The 15761-nt window shown below is 39.7% G+C and overlaps 1 protein-coding gene across 2 annotated transcripts in view; it reads right to left on the bottom strand.

Moving 5' to 3' along the window:
* Positions 1 to 15761, bottom strand: part of tmtc2b (transmembrane O-mannosyltransferase targeting cadherins 2b) — a 92393-nt gene that overhangs the window by 34366 nt on the left and 42266 nt on the right. The gene's annotated exons all lie outside the window — the stretch shown is intronic.

Genomic DNA, 15761 nt, shown 5'->3' with positions numbered 1-15761 from the left:
AGTCACACTGAGCCAATTCATCGATTGTTTATAAATGGAGGAGACCTTACACCATAACTTTCCATTCATGCACACATTTCTCCCTCTCTGGCCTCCATAGACATATCAAAACAAACACAACTCCATTTCTCATATTACAGACTCAATATTAAACACTTTTCCAAATGTGACGTGTGAACCCTTGTAAAATATTTATAGCGTGTTTGGTTGTTTAATACTTTGCTGGTGAAGCTTTTAAAAATGACTGGACACATTTCCCTCAAGCATGTTCCAATGTAGGACTAATTGACCTTTCTTTTGTGCTCATGTTAGAAATATAACTTAGAAGATGATTAAGCTTCTCCTAGAAATCAGCAGTGTGATTGTGCATAGCAACATCCACATCCTGCAGTATTAACTAGTATTTTGCCTCAAAAACAATATATGAACTATGCAGTGATGGCTAGCTCCATTAGTCACATCAACCGTCTGAACCTAAATCTCCAGGGCATCATAGTTCTACCTTTCGTCTCAGATGAATACATTTTCATTATTTACATATACACCTAAGGCAACACAGTCCTAACCATGCATTCATTTTATTCCAGTGGACAGGATCTTTCTTCATTTTCACATACAAAAGGGCATGCACATTCGTGATTATAATCTTAGTATTGATTTTGTAGCCTCGGCTTTGTCATTTACAGATTGTATCAGTGTAGAGAGGGTTCAGTAACCTCTTGGGACATTTGACTGCTTTGTTGTTGGCAAAGCATGGCTGCTAATACAACGGACTTCAGCACAAAACTTACAATATTTGATGGGGTACAATACAGGGCTCAAAAAAACAGCCTGAAACACAATTCAATCAAACACAAACTCTTTATATCTTAAGTATCAACAATGGAGGTTGAAAGAATACTCATCTTCAAAATTGCTCCTTTTTTTAAGCTAAAGTAACAACAACACATTGGGGCTAAATATGAATCTACAATTTTCATAGTAATTTTTTTTTATATTTCCCACAACTACTTGTATAAGGTCAGATCTGTCAAGCCCTTCGGTGGAGACCTGACAACAACCCGTAGCGCGGTATTTCATGACGATAAGCCACTGCGGAACAATTTGTTTGGTTGCTTGGTAACCAAAGGTCATGGATTCAATCCACATCACCATTGCTCATTAATTTTAGCCACTGTCAGGGTGTTACAGTCAGGTCCCCATGACTTATAAGGGAAGACAGGACACAGTTATGTACTCATACACTGCCCGGACAAAAAAAAGGTCACAAGCCTGTGGGGGGCCGTGCTATGATCTGGGGTTGCTGCAGTGGGTCTGGTCTAGGTTCAGCAACGTGATGTGCCCAAAGAATGAGGTCAGCTGACTACCTGAATAAACTGAATGACCAGGTTATTCCATCAATGGATTTTTTGTTCCCTGATGGCACGGGCATGTTCCAAGATGACAATGCCAGGATCCATCGGGCTCAAATTGTGAAAGAGTGGTTCAGGGAGCATGAGACATCATTTTCACTTTGGGATGTGCTGGATAAGACTTGAGACGTCACCAATACAAGATCTTGGCAAAAAATGAATGCAAGACAGAAATAAACGTTGTGACATTGCAGAAGCTTGTGGAAACGATGCCACAACGAATGCGTGCTGTAATCAAAGCTAAAGGCGGTCCAACGAATATTAGAGTGTGTGACCTTTTTTTTGGCCAGGCAGTGTATATGTAGTAAAAATATATGGAAGTGAATTATAATTAGAAAACATGTTCAAATGCTTTTATGAAAACTCAATCAAGAGACTGAAATCAAGATGTTCTGTAAGATGCAACCTAATGGGTGAACTGTTTCAACCCGTCAGCGATAATAAATCTACTTAAACTGGAAACCCACTGTGACAGCGGATGCTCTAACATAAAAACTAAAGACCACAGCTAGGCAACTGAACACAAAGCAATGGAGTGCATGTCAAACAATCCTAATGATCCCACTGCTATTAAAATTAAAAACATGAAACGTACTAACATCTGTAGGTGATCCAATACAACTGATAATATGATGAAAGTACTGAACATGGGACCAAAGTGGTATGTTGTCGTGGGGAGATTCAATATGAGATGCTGGAACTAGAAGACTAAAAAAAAAAGCACATGGGACATTAAGCAAAACATAATGTAGTAAATAATGAAATTAAATTGGCCCCATTTGCTGTCCAAAAAAAGATAATACTTGGCATGTATAATTTTAATCAGCCGTAAGTGATACACAAGAATGCTGCAACTACATTCCTGGTGATTGTGGGACTAAACACTGAGACACGTTTTAAACAAAGAAAAGCATATCCATAAAGGCTAGCCGACATACATATTGTCATACAAGTCAGACATATAGTTCAACACTTCTCCACACAAACATTGGTATACTTATGTGTTTATTTGTAAACTTTAGAGGTGTTGGTCGGTGGATGTTGTTACCTTTGAAAAGGCTAAGCCAGCTGCTTAGTGTTGTTTCCACCCTTTGTGCTAATCTCAGTTTGCCCACTCCTATATTTTTATATTGCTCATACGGATACATAAGTGGAGTCAACCTTCTCATGTTACCCTAAAAGTAAGTCATGTAAAGATAAAAGTGTTTAGTATTGAAGGGGTTTGACATTTCCTGAAATACCAAACCCCTTCAATACAAGATACTTTTATCTTAGTTTGTCAGGTTTTCCTGCAAGATTCATGTGAGCACTAAAGTAACATATTGATTGTACTTTTTACTTTAATCTAATAAACACAAATAATATTTACACTGAAGTGACTCTGCAAGAATATCATTGCCATGGTCTAACAAAGTTCCCTACAGCCCAGTCTAAAAATCTGTCAACTGAACTTCATATGAATTGTCCGGATAGATGTTTGGATGGATGGATGGAGGCAGATTATCCTCTTCAAATCTCCCACTCTCTGTTTCAATGAGAACTTAAAACCAATCCTAAAATCACTGGAGTGGAGAAACAAAGGTCCCGTGGCCTCGTTTTTATCCAAACAGGTGAGCAGAAACTCTTCAAAGAGGTGAAGTGGGCTGAAGTGTTCTGTGAGGCATGGAGGCTATTCTTTGTGCAGATTTTGGCAGAGAGGCTTGCTGAGCAGGGTAAAAAACATCTCAATCACTGCTTCAGGGTGATCCATCTTGGATTTAAGGGGCTCTTTTTTCCAGCTCTCAAGTCTCCTCTCTGGCTAAAGTGAGGGCTTACAAAACACCACCTCAAAGTGAACTGGAAGAAAAGCTTCCTCTATTTTTAGAGCTAACAGGTTATCCACAATTGGATGAGAAATGCAGGGGGCACAGCGCCAACAGACTGACCTCCACTGAGTTAATTTCTCTGCTGCTCAGGGCTGATTTGTGAAGTACCTTTGATTCTGCTAAGCAGCTTTGTTCCTGCTGTTATGTGTCCACCGTCCGTAGGGCAACGGGTAATGCTTTATGTTTTTCTGCATACACCTCTGAAAGTGCTGACGACAACCTGGCATCGCTCCCAAACATACTCAAACCTGGCCCGATGACAAACAGATATGTCATCCTGACTCTTCCCAGACGCAGCACACACTCAGACACCACCACACTAACCACATCCATATGTCTAGGCCAAAGACTGAGGCTGTGTTTTATTTTAATTCTTGTGCTTTCACATTTCCTTGAAGAATTAAGTCTTTGGGCAGTTTTGAAAACACAAACCAAACCTTTGATTGCACTTCAGCACACATTTGAAACCGTCTTGGCCTATTTTCTTCAACTGCTTTTGCTTTCCAAGGAAAATAAATGTGAAAGCAAAGAAGTATACAGGCAGCAAACAAACAGGAAGTACTCGAGAGATGATCTGGGGGACACATTACTGCAGGGACAACATGAAACGTGAGTCTATTATCTCTTGCATAAACAAACATGCGCAGCCTTCCTAATATGCCTGCGGTTAAAATGTCCACCATTCAAAAGCATAAGTTCATTTACTAGCCAGTGAACAGCTCCCCGGGTGTTATAGCTCCATTATGCAGGAAAACCAAGGCATTCCAGCTTTGTGTCTTTTGTCTATAATCCAGTTTAGTCTGAAATAAGTGGTTTAGCACAACCCCGTAGGAGGCATTAGGGCAGTGGTTTTTTTTTCTTCCCTTTTTGTGTTGGAGGCACAATCAGTTCAGAATTGAAACAATTTAGCTTTTATAAGCTATGCATGTGAATAAAATATCCTTGGAGATGAAATGCAAAACAGGCCAATTATAGAGTCCCTATTGGGGCTTGAGCCTGCCTTTTTCCCTTCCACACTTTGATTAGGATGAATTGACTGAGAAGAAAAAACTTGATCTAAAACGTTTTTTTTTAACATGGCTTTGGTGTGGTGAAAGAAGGTTTGCAGTGAAAGAAGGTAGAACTAGTTCAAAGAGAAATGTAATAAATTCGTTTTGAGAAAGTGCTGGTACACATAGGCTTTTTTGCATAATTGGCTGATGCACACCAGACCATTTTTCAAGAACAATCCATCACACGACACATTTAACTAGCCAATCACTGGCGATGCAGTGATTGGCTCACACTCCAACGAACACCTCAGAGAAAATCCTGTGAAAGAAGAAGTGGCATGTCTGACCTACCCCCTCCTCTTCATCATTACTGAGATCAATTGTCTCTACAGGGCCTTTCATCAAGATCCTGCTTCACATTGATAGACTTGTAATGGAAGTGAAAATGAGCTCAGGGTACCAATCAGAGAGTCTAACAACCTTTAAAGTCTTCAGACCCATACACATCTACAGAGAGCTCAATTTTGGTGCGAACACCAAATCCCCTTAAAAAGTCTGCATAAATCTCCCTTCAGGTTTGATGGATGGATTTTACGCTGTGTCCTTGTTCCTTGACCGCTGGACTGACTAATCGAGCTTTCAGTTGATGAACCACAATTCCACAACCTATCTGTTCTTCTTCTTATCAGTTACAGCTGTTGTGATCCCCTCCTCTGAGACAGAAAAGAACCTTTGGTTGTAAAAACCTGATTGTTAGCAGTCGAGACAAGATAAGACCCTGGCTATTGCACTTCCTAACAACGTGTTATGCATTACCAACAGATGGCTCATGTTTTCAAAATGTGATTAAGCTGATGCCTGACAATTTGCTCTCACACACAGTGTTAGCGGCTGCATTTAGTTTGGGACAATTTCACGGCAGTTTATGCTACAATAACAGAAATAAATCAGGGAAATATGTTACAAATTTGGCTCAATTTAAAGACTTAAAATTGCACTCATGTGTTTGTTAGTCTAGCTAACAAGCTATTTTTATTTTTACCATACAGCTAGAAGACTAGAATCAATTTGCATAAAATGTGTGAGTACCAATGAGTTTTGAGTTTCAAAGCTGAATAATTTGCCTCGGCTAACACCCAAGAAATATATCTTTATTTTCCACAATCTGCTGTTTAACGAGAAGTTCGAGCAAATCATACCTTGACTCATCTCAAAGCACATGCAATAAAGTTCACATTCCTCAATTTGTCATGCAGCTCAGATAAGCTACATCAGTGCTGGCATGGCTTTAACACAGATAACCCTCAATAAATGACTGTGTGAGGTGCGGTGTATAGTTTACTTAAAGGCAAGAGGACAACTGCTGGATTGTGGGGCTGCATGTTGTGAAAGGTCATGGAGTCAAACCCTGTGGCGGACCTGCCTTGCACAGCTCGTGATCAAAGCGTTTAACCCGTGTGAACCCATCAGAAAACCAACAGAGTCAGCTGGTCCCGCTGGCGGATGGATAGAGCACACATTTAGGAGAGGGAGAAACAGCAAAGCCCTAGAAAAAGATCAGTGATGAGCAGAAATCCATTGCAGATTTAACCAAAAAAATATCCTTTTTGGCTGTTAGGTCATATCATTTAAAAACTTGGTGAGGGAGATAAGTATGAGACCTCATAGGATGTAAAAAAAAACGTGTTTTTCCCCAAAAAGTTGGAAAAACACCTTGAAAGGCAACGCATAACATTATGTGGTGCTGGATGGAAACCCACAGGTTATGGTTTCTGTGCTGAATGTGCAACAAGTTTTTTTTTATGTATTACTGCCCCTTTCCAGTCCATTCAAGTCCTACTGTGTAAGAGATTGAATTTAAACAAAAGACGAAAGCAAATAAATTGAAGTAAGAACCTTTCCAACAAAGCAGCCATAGACACCCGAAAGTTCATGTTGGTCTCTCTTGGTCAGCTTTTATTAACCATAATCATTGAACCAACAAAGTATTCATTTCTTTTGAGACCTTCACTCAACATTCCAGCATGCTCACTCCAACTCACTTTAGACACGCTTATTTGAGATGTCCTAATCACTCAAAACACAAAATGTCTTCTTTTCATGCTGAAGCCGAATGATCCTTTTGTATGGGTCAGGAAGGGTTTCCCCATCCCTGTGCCATAATCAGAGTACATTTATTTTGTCATCAGTGGCAATCAGGCATCCAGAGATCCACATCAGCATAGGAAAAACATATCTCATTCTGTCAACGAGAGGGTGTCTCTGGAGGGGATGAAATTTGAGTTTAAAAAGAGATTAGTGTTATAGGTAGGCAAACAAGGATGAAGGGGGCCGAGGTTAGGAACATAAACAGCTAATCAATGGAAAATCCTCAACATTGCCAAGTACTCAGTGGTTACTGAAAGTTGAGTTGATAAAATGAATGAAAAAACAACAAAACTTCTCACTATAATTTTCCAAATGTCTACCCAGATAATACAAGAACTCTAAATGAATATTCAAAACAAACTGAAGTCATATTCAGAAAAGGCAAAATTGCCAGACAAACTAAGCGATAAGGACATAAGGACAATGGAAAATCAAAGTAGACTTAAAACCCTTAACATTACGAGATATTTATTGAGTGAAACCACAGTCATGGTTTGAAAAATAAACTGACTTTTCCTTATTTCGGGTTTAAGTTTCCTGTATTTATTTGTACTGCGTAGGCCAACAAGACTGTGTGACCACCGCGGCAAATTCGCTGTGACAAGATGCTGATTCAAGCTCTAAAGACGAGGATGAAATGTGGGTTAGAAGGAAGTGCCTGAAAGATGTACTGTTACTGTGCTGTATCAATTCTTGATTAGTCCTGTCCATGCATGGATTCCCAGTCATTACTAAGCATTTTGGGAGATCAGAGCCATTGTATTTCAGGGTTTAGAGAAGTGGTAAGCTAATTCTAAACATGCACGAATGAGACAGACAAAGCCAGAGCTGGGGTCCAAAGCTTAGCAGATAAACTGTCAGAGAAATTTCAGATGCTGGATGTCAAAAAATGTCATATTTTCTCTGAACCAATTAAGTAGCTCTCTGGTGTTTCTTTACAGATGACCACCACAACTCACTGACAGCATGCCATTTGTTGCCATTTATTTTGGCTAGCAATAAGTATAAGGGGAGTTCAGGAAACATAAAAACTTGTGGTGTTTGATGAGGAAAAACAGCAGAAGCTACAGTAGCATCAACCATTAAGCCAAGGTTCATTGTCGAGTTATAGCTTTACACTTTCAACCAATGGAACATCCGATGTTTTTTCACAGATGCTCACCACCAAATGGCAGACAACTAGTATTTATCTGTTCACTGAATGAACAAAAATTGAGCAAAAAGACAATAAATATTGGACTCACATTACACAGGTTGTCAGAAACACAACTCCAAATGAATAATGTTCATTTGGTAAATGATGCTTCTATTTAGAGAAAAATACATTATAATGCAGGATATGCTTGGAGTGTCAACCTTGGCGAAAATGCGCTTCCGTGTGTTATCCAGTCTGGGTTTTTTGTCTTAGATCATTCCCCATTTATTTTTTCCAATTAAGAAATAACTCGAAATACCAAACGGACAGTGCTTTATTGGCGAAGGAATGGAGCTATAGATCAAACTCATAAAATCATCATAGGACAAATAAAAGTCAGTAAAGACCATGAAATTACTTTAATTTGTAGTTCTAAGCAGAGACGATAAATCAAAGATGTCCAGACCCACAAAGAACATTCAGTACAAGAGAGAGTTACAAGTAAAAAAGAACAGACAAAAAAGACAGAAAAGTTGCCTAAGCAGACAGAAAACAGGGAAACCGTCAATGTTTGTGGAAATATATTGCCAGAAATCTTGCGTAGTATAGGTTTCTGAGCCTCTCCATGTCTCTTTGCAGGCTTGAACTCCCACAAAAGCATGATCGCTAAATTCTATACCAGTTTGTTTCGAGATTATCAATGAATCTAGGGATTAAAAGAAACATTTCTCTGAAGTGTTGGTGCAGAAATCAAGCACCAGTATTTCTCCTCTTAATCTTTCTGTGACAGGATGTTGAAGGGATTTCACAGCCAGTATATTAGTTAATTATTAATCCTGGGGAGAATATCACACCAGAGGTAAACTAGACTGCTATGTAAATTTGTAAGAATTATATAACGACAGCCTAGTTATACTATGTGTCGTTTAAAGACGTTTTTTAGGCTGAGTGAACATGTTGGTTGATCGAAAAAATGATGAAAGGGTAATCTATGTAAATTTGTATGTGACTCTGAATGATCTTTTAACAATAATATGGAGGAGGAATTCTCATGCCACAATTTGCATCCCTGTTTATAACCGGCAGATTGTCCCGTGTGGCTTTGCTTTCCCGCTAATCATTCCAATGTGTCACGGAGGAGAAACTAGATTGGGTGTGGCCAAAAGCCCATTCATCCCATTCGGTTGACTCAATGTTTGAGGACAAAAACTGCAACTAAACAAGAAATAATTGGAAAAAAGAAATACCAATGGAGCAGAAATAAAGGGAAAATAACACAAAATCAGCACAGAGTCTTTCATGGCTGCATTAGCAATGGGTTTGGACAAAGTCGGAACAAACACGGACAAATCTGTTCACAGATGTATTACCTTTTCTTCTTGTCGCAGAAGATGGTCATAAAAACATGCCCTGATAAAGTGAATGTCCCTCGTAAACACCAGGCTGTGTCTAGTCATATGACATGTATCTCATCTTGAGCTGATATGTAACAGTGTCTGCAGAGTTCCACTTCCAATCTTGTGTTAACTGTAATCACAATGACTCGATGTCCTTCTTGAGACATAATGGTGGCCATCATTTACATAATACGGACCATTCTCAGTTTTCAAAACAGAATTCATCTCCAAACTTAAATTCCACTTTTAACAAATTCTTAGAGTGGTCAGCCAGGTATATATATGTCCACACATACATGCATGACATAATCATATATGCCACAAAGGAGCAATAGATACTTCTTCACAATTTCGCAGACCAAGGAAACTCCTCAAACCCCTCTGCCCTGAAGTCTTTTTGCCCTGAGTGTTGTAATTCTGATATTCTACAGCACAGAAAGCAAGCGCTGACACACCTCAACAGTGAACACCTAAATAAAGAATAAGTGTCAGAACCATTAAGAAACAAATAAATAAATAAAAAAGGGTGATGAGTGCCATGGCAGGTTTCAAATGCTCAGGCAGAGAACCTCTATGAATAGTTGATACCCATATTTAATAAATGGTTATAGCACCAGCTTGGTCTACAAGGTCCATCTGCAGTCTATGTATCCTAAAATAGAGCATCCCGTGGCTGATGGATCACAGGGAGCGACAGACAGTCTGACAGAGGAGAAGCCCACACAACATTTCTACAGCAGACTCTCTTACCCTCCCTCTCTCCGTCCCTTGGCCGCCAAATCCATTAATGTATCACCCCTTCCCTTCAACACATTCTCCTGCGTCTCTTTCGCACATGCCCTGTCTCTCCTCTGTTCTTGTCCTGTGCAGGGAGCGCCTACGGTGATGATAGGACCACTGCTGGGAAATGCAGTGGTCCTTTGTAGCAGCACGCACAAGGGAATTTTGCAGCTAGGATTTAATGTATTCAGGTAATAGACCTGACCGCTCTACCTCGGGAGCCTTTGTGAATATTACAGAACACGGTGAGATGTTGCAGCAGATCATTTGCAGATAGCCGTCCATGTGTTTCCTTTGTTTGTTGAAAGTGGCTGTTTGCCCATTCCACATCTGAATTATTTCAGTTCTCTCATCCATCGGAAAGATTTTGGCAGCGGTTTAAGGTTTATTGGATATATGGTCAGGCTTGTTTTGATTAAAATTCCTAAAAGTCACATTAACTGTGCTATATATACAAACAACTAACATTAGAATACCCTGGAGTGCGGTAAATCTGTCATGACGCTTTGAACGGTTACAGTTTACATATTCATCTATTCTTTAGCTTCACACAACAATAACTTATAGGACATTGTTGAGATTAGGTAAATAATCAAGCAGTAGTGTTTAAAATTAAATACTATTAAATGTAATTAGAGTAACAAAAAAAAGAGATAATAAAATGTAGATTTTTTTTCTGGAAAAACACAATATATCCACATGAGACCTAAAAGCATCATTGCTTTTTTTGTTTTGATTGATACAGTAGCTTGAAGTTTCAAGTAATGCAGTTCTGGCTGAATGATTTTTACATGGCAGTTTATTTGCCGAGACCATTTACAATGAGCTATAAATGTGAACTGTGGTCAGCAACTTAAATAAATGCCCAAGCTGTATTAAACGTTCGTCAAAGTTCCGAACTGTTGATGAATGATCAATTGAGCTTAAAATGTGTTTGAATGTGCACTCATAGGTGCTTGTCCAATGTGGCTCAGGCATTATAGCATTTCTCAGTAATTGAAATTAGGAGTTTTTCTTTCTGTATGTTTGTCATTTGCTGTAATACTTCTGGGGGAATCCATTATCCCCTGTAAAAGCTTAATGATTTGGGGAAAACAGACAAACCAGCAAATCTATATATGTTTCCATTAAGGCAAGGGGACATTCCTTTGCCGGACTGAGATCTTACATAACATGCCACTATCGATTCACAGACATGCTGGCTATATAAAGAACAGGGGCTGCAATCGTTTACAGCAAAAATCAGGGAAAGGGACAATGTGAAATATTTGACGTATCATTCTGTATTTCACGATCGTTTTGACACGGGGCTTCAATATGTTTCAAATATTTCTGTATTCTCTCTCTACGCCTCCACCTTCTTCACCTCACAGCAGGCAAAGTGAGGGTCATTGTGCTGGCTGTTGCAAGCACCCTGCCTGTCAGGTTCACTTATGTCTGATGAAGGGTATAGGCTGAAGCAAACCCAGCTCAAGTCACTGTCTATCACTGTGGTCGCACTTGCATCAAATCACATCACAGCGAAGAAAAGCAGGGGTCGAAATAACTTTCCAATGTTCTGTGTTTGTAATGTTTACTTTATAACCCTGCTCCTACATGTTATTCTTCTTTATGAGACTCCTGATCATAGAAGATTGAGATGAAAAGAGTAACCCCACTCTTACCTCTGTTCGATAATTGTTAGCTACAGCAGATCTTGGTTGGCTTAGCAGAGAGACTGGGGGTACAGCTAGCATTACTCTGTCCAAGGTCCCAAAATCTTTCGGCTAGTAACTCTAAAGCTCAAAATACAGAGTTATTTGTGATTTTTTGTATTATTTAACACGAACCAAATAATAAAAAGCGAAACATTGTGGACATAGTTCTGTGGATTATCTTGAGCAACTGGGTCATTATTTCTGGATAGAGAGGATGATCTTTGGATTGTCGTATGTTGTTTTGGTGCTTGAAGAACAGTGGCCTGTTGTTCCATTTAAGATAAGGTGAGAGAATATTTAGATTTCTGGATGAACTTTTCCTTTAACAATGTATAGGGGTCAATCTTTTCATGTCATTCTTCGCAAGAAAGCAATAAGGTTTACTTTCTGTCAAAACTAAAGTTATAAAACGTAAACATCTACCCGTATAACCTTTTTGTTTTTCTATAAATGGGTTTCCATTATGCATGCCTCCCTCCGCCCATCTACATGTGCCGACCAGAGGCGGTGGTGTGTATCCCCATGTGAGAAGCAGGTGGGTGAGGGCAGGGGGCACTAGCTGAGCCCAACAGGCCCAATCCATCACACGGTGACAGGAGCCATTAGAGCATGGAGGAGCATCTGTGGAGCCCCAGGTAAGAACGTATTAGGTGTTACCTCATCAAAAACACAGCAAGGATATGTATGGATGTCATGATTCATATGCAGAGCCCATAGCTCACCCTGCATACATGCAGTGCACACATACATGTGTTTGGAGGGACCTCCCAGCTCACATTTGCCCTCGCCTGCCTCGCCATTTCCACAACACCTGAGCTCTTGGCCTGGGGTCATCTCCGTGGCCCTCCAGATTCTCTCACACACACACACACACACACACACATACACACACACACACACGCTGTTAGCAGTGACCTTGCGCCAATGGTCGAAGTGTGAACAGAAAATCGGAGGTGTGAAAAGATAAAGTGTGTAAGCTTGACATTCAGTAAGGGCCAGCTGGGTCGTGTCCCAGATTTTGGAATCATATTCCAGTGTCTTTGTTGTCGGTTGAACAAAAGCAATCGGAGCGTTTCAAGTTTCTTCGAAGACATATCTGAGCCATTTTGTACGGATGGATGTACAGCATTGACATGACATCACCCAGATGACTCCTCTTAATCCAGTTTACACTTTCAAAGCATCAGATGTCTGTATTGTTCTTGTCATGTAAGGAGTGTCAACCCCTGAGGGACTGTGACTCATATCATACCCGTATGTTAACAGAGGTCTCCCTCCAAAGATGAACTCAATTACCCTTTCTCTTAAAAAAATGGACAGGGAGCATTATGTGGGTAGGTCTGTCAAACACATGAACGATGGGTATTATGGCTAAACAAGGCCAGACATAAAAAAGGAGTGAAATTATAGTGAAGATGTTTATTTTGTATCATAGGTCCAAACACATTTTTCCCAACGCTAGAGCCTGAGTCTAGGCCACATCCAGTTGTCCTCAATTGTCCAAACATTAACATTATTGCTTGAGTAACACAAAGAACACCTGAAAACAGTCTGATTTGGGATAAACACCGTGAGATCTCACATTCTTTACCAAACTAAATTAGGAGCTCCAATTGTGTTTCAGTATCTCTTATTGAAAATGAGCCTATTAACTAATGCCATGCAGGAAACACACTCGTAAAATGCACATTTTTCCACATAAATTGTGGTTAAACCTTACTTACTAAGCAAAACTGTGTAACATATAATTGCAGTAAACGCATCGCCTTAAAGTAAATCCATACACATGGCCATAAATGCTTTAATCAGCCACAGAGGCAACTGGAGAATATCAGCACTGTAAAGGTCAGCTTGAGTAAACAATTTAATGACAAGGATTTTTCCACTTTTGAAGACACCAAAGAAGGAAGTATTTAAAGCACTGCAAGCTGTAGGCTTAGTTGGCATTGGATATCAACGCTGTTAGTGCCAGTGGGTTTAACACTAAACATACAAGCTAATAACTGCAAGGGGGGGAAGGAAAAGGGTGTAAGGCTTGTTGAAAAGTATATAGGACTTTGAGGGCCATAAAAGAAACTAATGCAGGCAGATTATGTACGAGGAAAAAAAAGGGGTCCTGTTGATTTACATTAAACATCACATATGTGTGGAGATGCGTGACTTTGATTCATCTAAAGAGAACAATGTTTTTCTAAGTAAGGTTATCTGAGGACGCAAGGGTTGCACCAGATCTCTTAGAATAAGCTTCCTGCAGAGTCCCATTACTGGAAGATGCCTAGAGCTTTGCCTCCGGCATCATCATTAACCCAACATGTGCATATTCAAATACTTTCTAGGCACTATTGTTTCTTGCACTTTCTCTTTTTCCTTTAATCCTTTTTTCCAGAGTATTATCTATACCGCATACATGAACACAAATAGAATTATTATAACAAAATGTTTACACTAAATCAACTGAATAATGTTTAATGTTCACAAAATCTATTGGGGGATATAATAGGTGGCATGTGTTATTCTAATCCGCTTTAGGATTTTGTATTTCCTGGGGACAATTATATGAAAGAATTGGATCCATGTAAGCTCTCAAGCTGACATCGCACAGACAAAAGCCTGCAAGAAGAGACACATTCACAGTACACAAACAAATTATAGTCTATTCAATCTGACATTATATTGTGACCTGATTTAAATACAGCATGCTTTGTGTTAGATGTCTCTTTTTACACGTATAATCCTTTGATTCAGCTGCAGTTCTTTAAAGAAAAAGCCACTATTTCCTAGGTTTATTTTTACATATGGTAAATTGTAGAGTATGCTTCTTATGTTCTAAGTTCTGTTATGCAACCCAATAAATCAAGATAATATCCATGCATTACCTCCTCTCTCTGATTTGTATGCACAGAGTCTACAGTTAAAGTCTTTATGGAATGAGTTATGAACTTACGTGGAATTACAGTGAAGCTCCCAGTCTCCCCTTGCCCACAACCTTCAAACCGCACACAGGAGCCGTAATGACCCAATGGGAGATTTGCAGCAGATATAAAACTCTAATGTAATTGACTGTGCGCCACGATCAGATAAGCAGGCACATTTCAACATTTTCAACGTTAAATGTCAAACGACTGCAGCCCAGTGGAGAATTTGGTGATAAAAAGCAGCACCTGCCCACTGTGGCCCGTCATTCATGCAATAATCCAGTCTCTTTTGTCTGACTGAAGAATGGGTTTAATGTTCTCAAAAATAAATAAAAAATCTGGGACATTATGACAGCTACTTTTTTATTATTGTATTCACTTATATCTCATCAAAGATTGTTAAAGGGGCACTGTCATACTCATTTTCTGGTTCCATAATTATATTTGGTGCTTGTACTGTGTAATTTTTCTCATACTGCCTGTGCTACAGCAGCTATTTTCACCCTCTGTCTGAAGCCAGACCCCAGTCTGTTCTGATTGGTTAGCTGGCTGGCCCTGTTATGATGGTCAATCACTTAGAGATATTTGGCCCCTAAGCCTAGCACGTACAATGCGATGGAGTGCTAGCCAATAGGAGCGCAAGTGTTACACTGCAATGTCACTATGTTACAGAACAATACAGAGCAGTCTAATCGAGGGAGTATCAGGCGGGGGGGTCCATTTACATGCACAAAAACCTATACAAACAATACAGGAAAGGAAAAAACCCAAAAAGCATATGTTATGTAACAATGCTGCTTTTTTCAGCAACCAATACATTTGAAGCCCTAACTTGAGGGAGGAAACTGCATTTATTTCACTTCAATAGTTTTCCGCTTTGTTCACAACTAATGTCCATGCAGGAGGTTGAAGGCTTGACTCGCCCAAAGGAATAACTCCCTTTGCTTATCATCGGTCAAAGTGACTGCCTCCTTCCAGAGACAAAGGGAGATGAATGTTCATGCTGCTGTAGTGGACTGTTCGCCACGAGGATATAGTCAAAATACTCATAAATGCAAACAGAACTACATTACATCAAAGGCAGGCAACAAACCGCCCAAGTTAACATGACTGAAGTGATGATGACGGCTCTCTGTCAGTGCTTCCTTTTATGTTGTCTGTGGTGCGACTTAATGACAAGCAAGGATAATGACAATTGTCTGCTAAAAGTTGCTCGTTAGCAATGTAGAGACAATATGGCAGCTTCACCTCCAGAAAAGTATGTTGCTTCACAGTCTCAACTCGACAGAATGAAAAATACATTGTTGTTTTTAAAAGCGCCCGACAACCCACGCAGTTCCTTATTCGTCTCCTCAATGGAAAGTAACCCGCTGTGAGTTTTCTTTGCTGCAAAGAAGAGATTTTTCTTTTCAGACTCTTC

The sequence above is a fragment of the Eleginops maclovinus genome, chromosome 2 (assembly GCF_036324505.1).
Source record: "Eleginops maclovinus isolate JMC-PN-2008 ecotype Puerto Natales chromosome 2, JC_Emac_rtc_rv5, whole genome shotgun sequence".
Classification (NCBI taxonomy): Eukaryota; Metazoa; Chordata; class Actinopteri; order Perciformes; family Eleginopidae; genus Eleginops; species Eleginops maclovinus.
The sequence above is the reverse complement of the archived record's forward strand: the minus strand, read 5'-3'. Positions and strand labels throughout refer to the sequence as shown.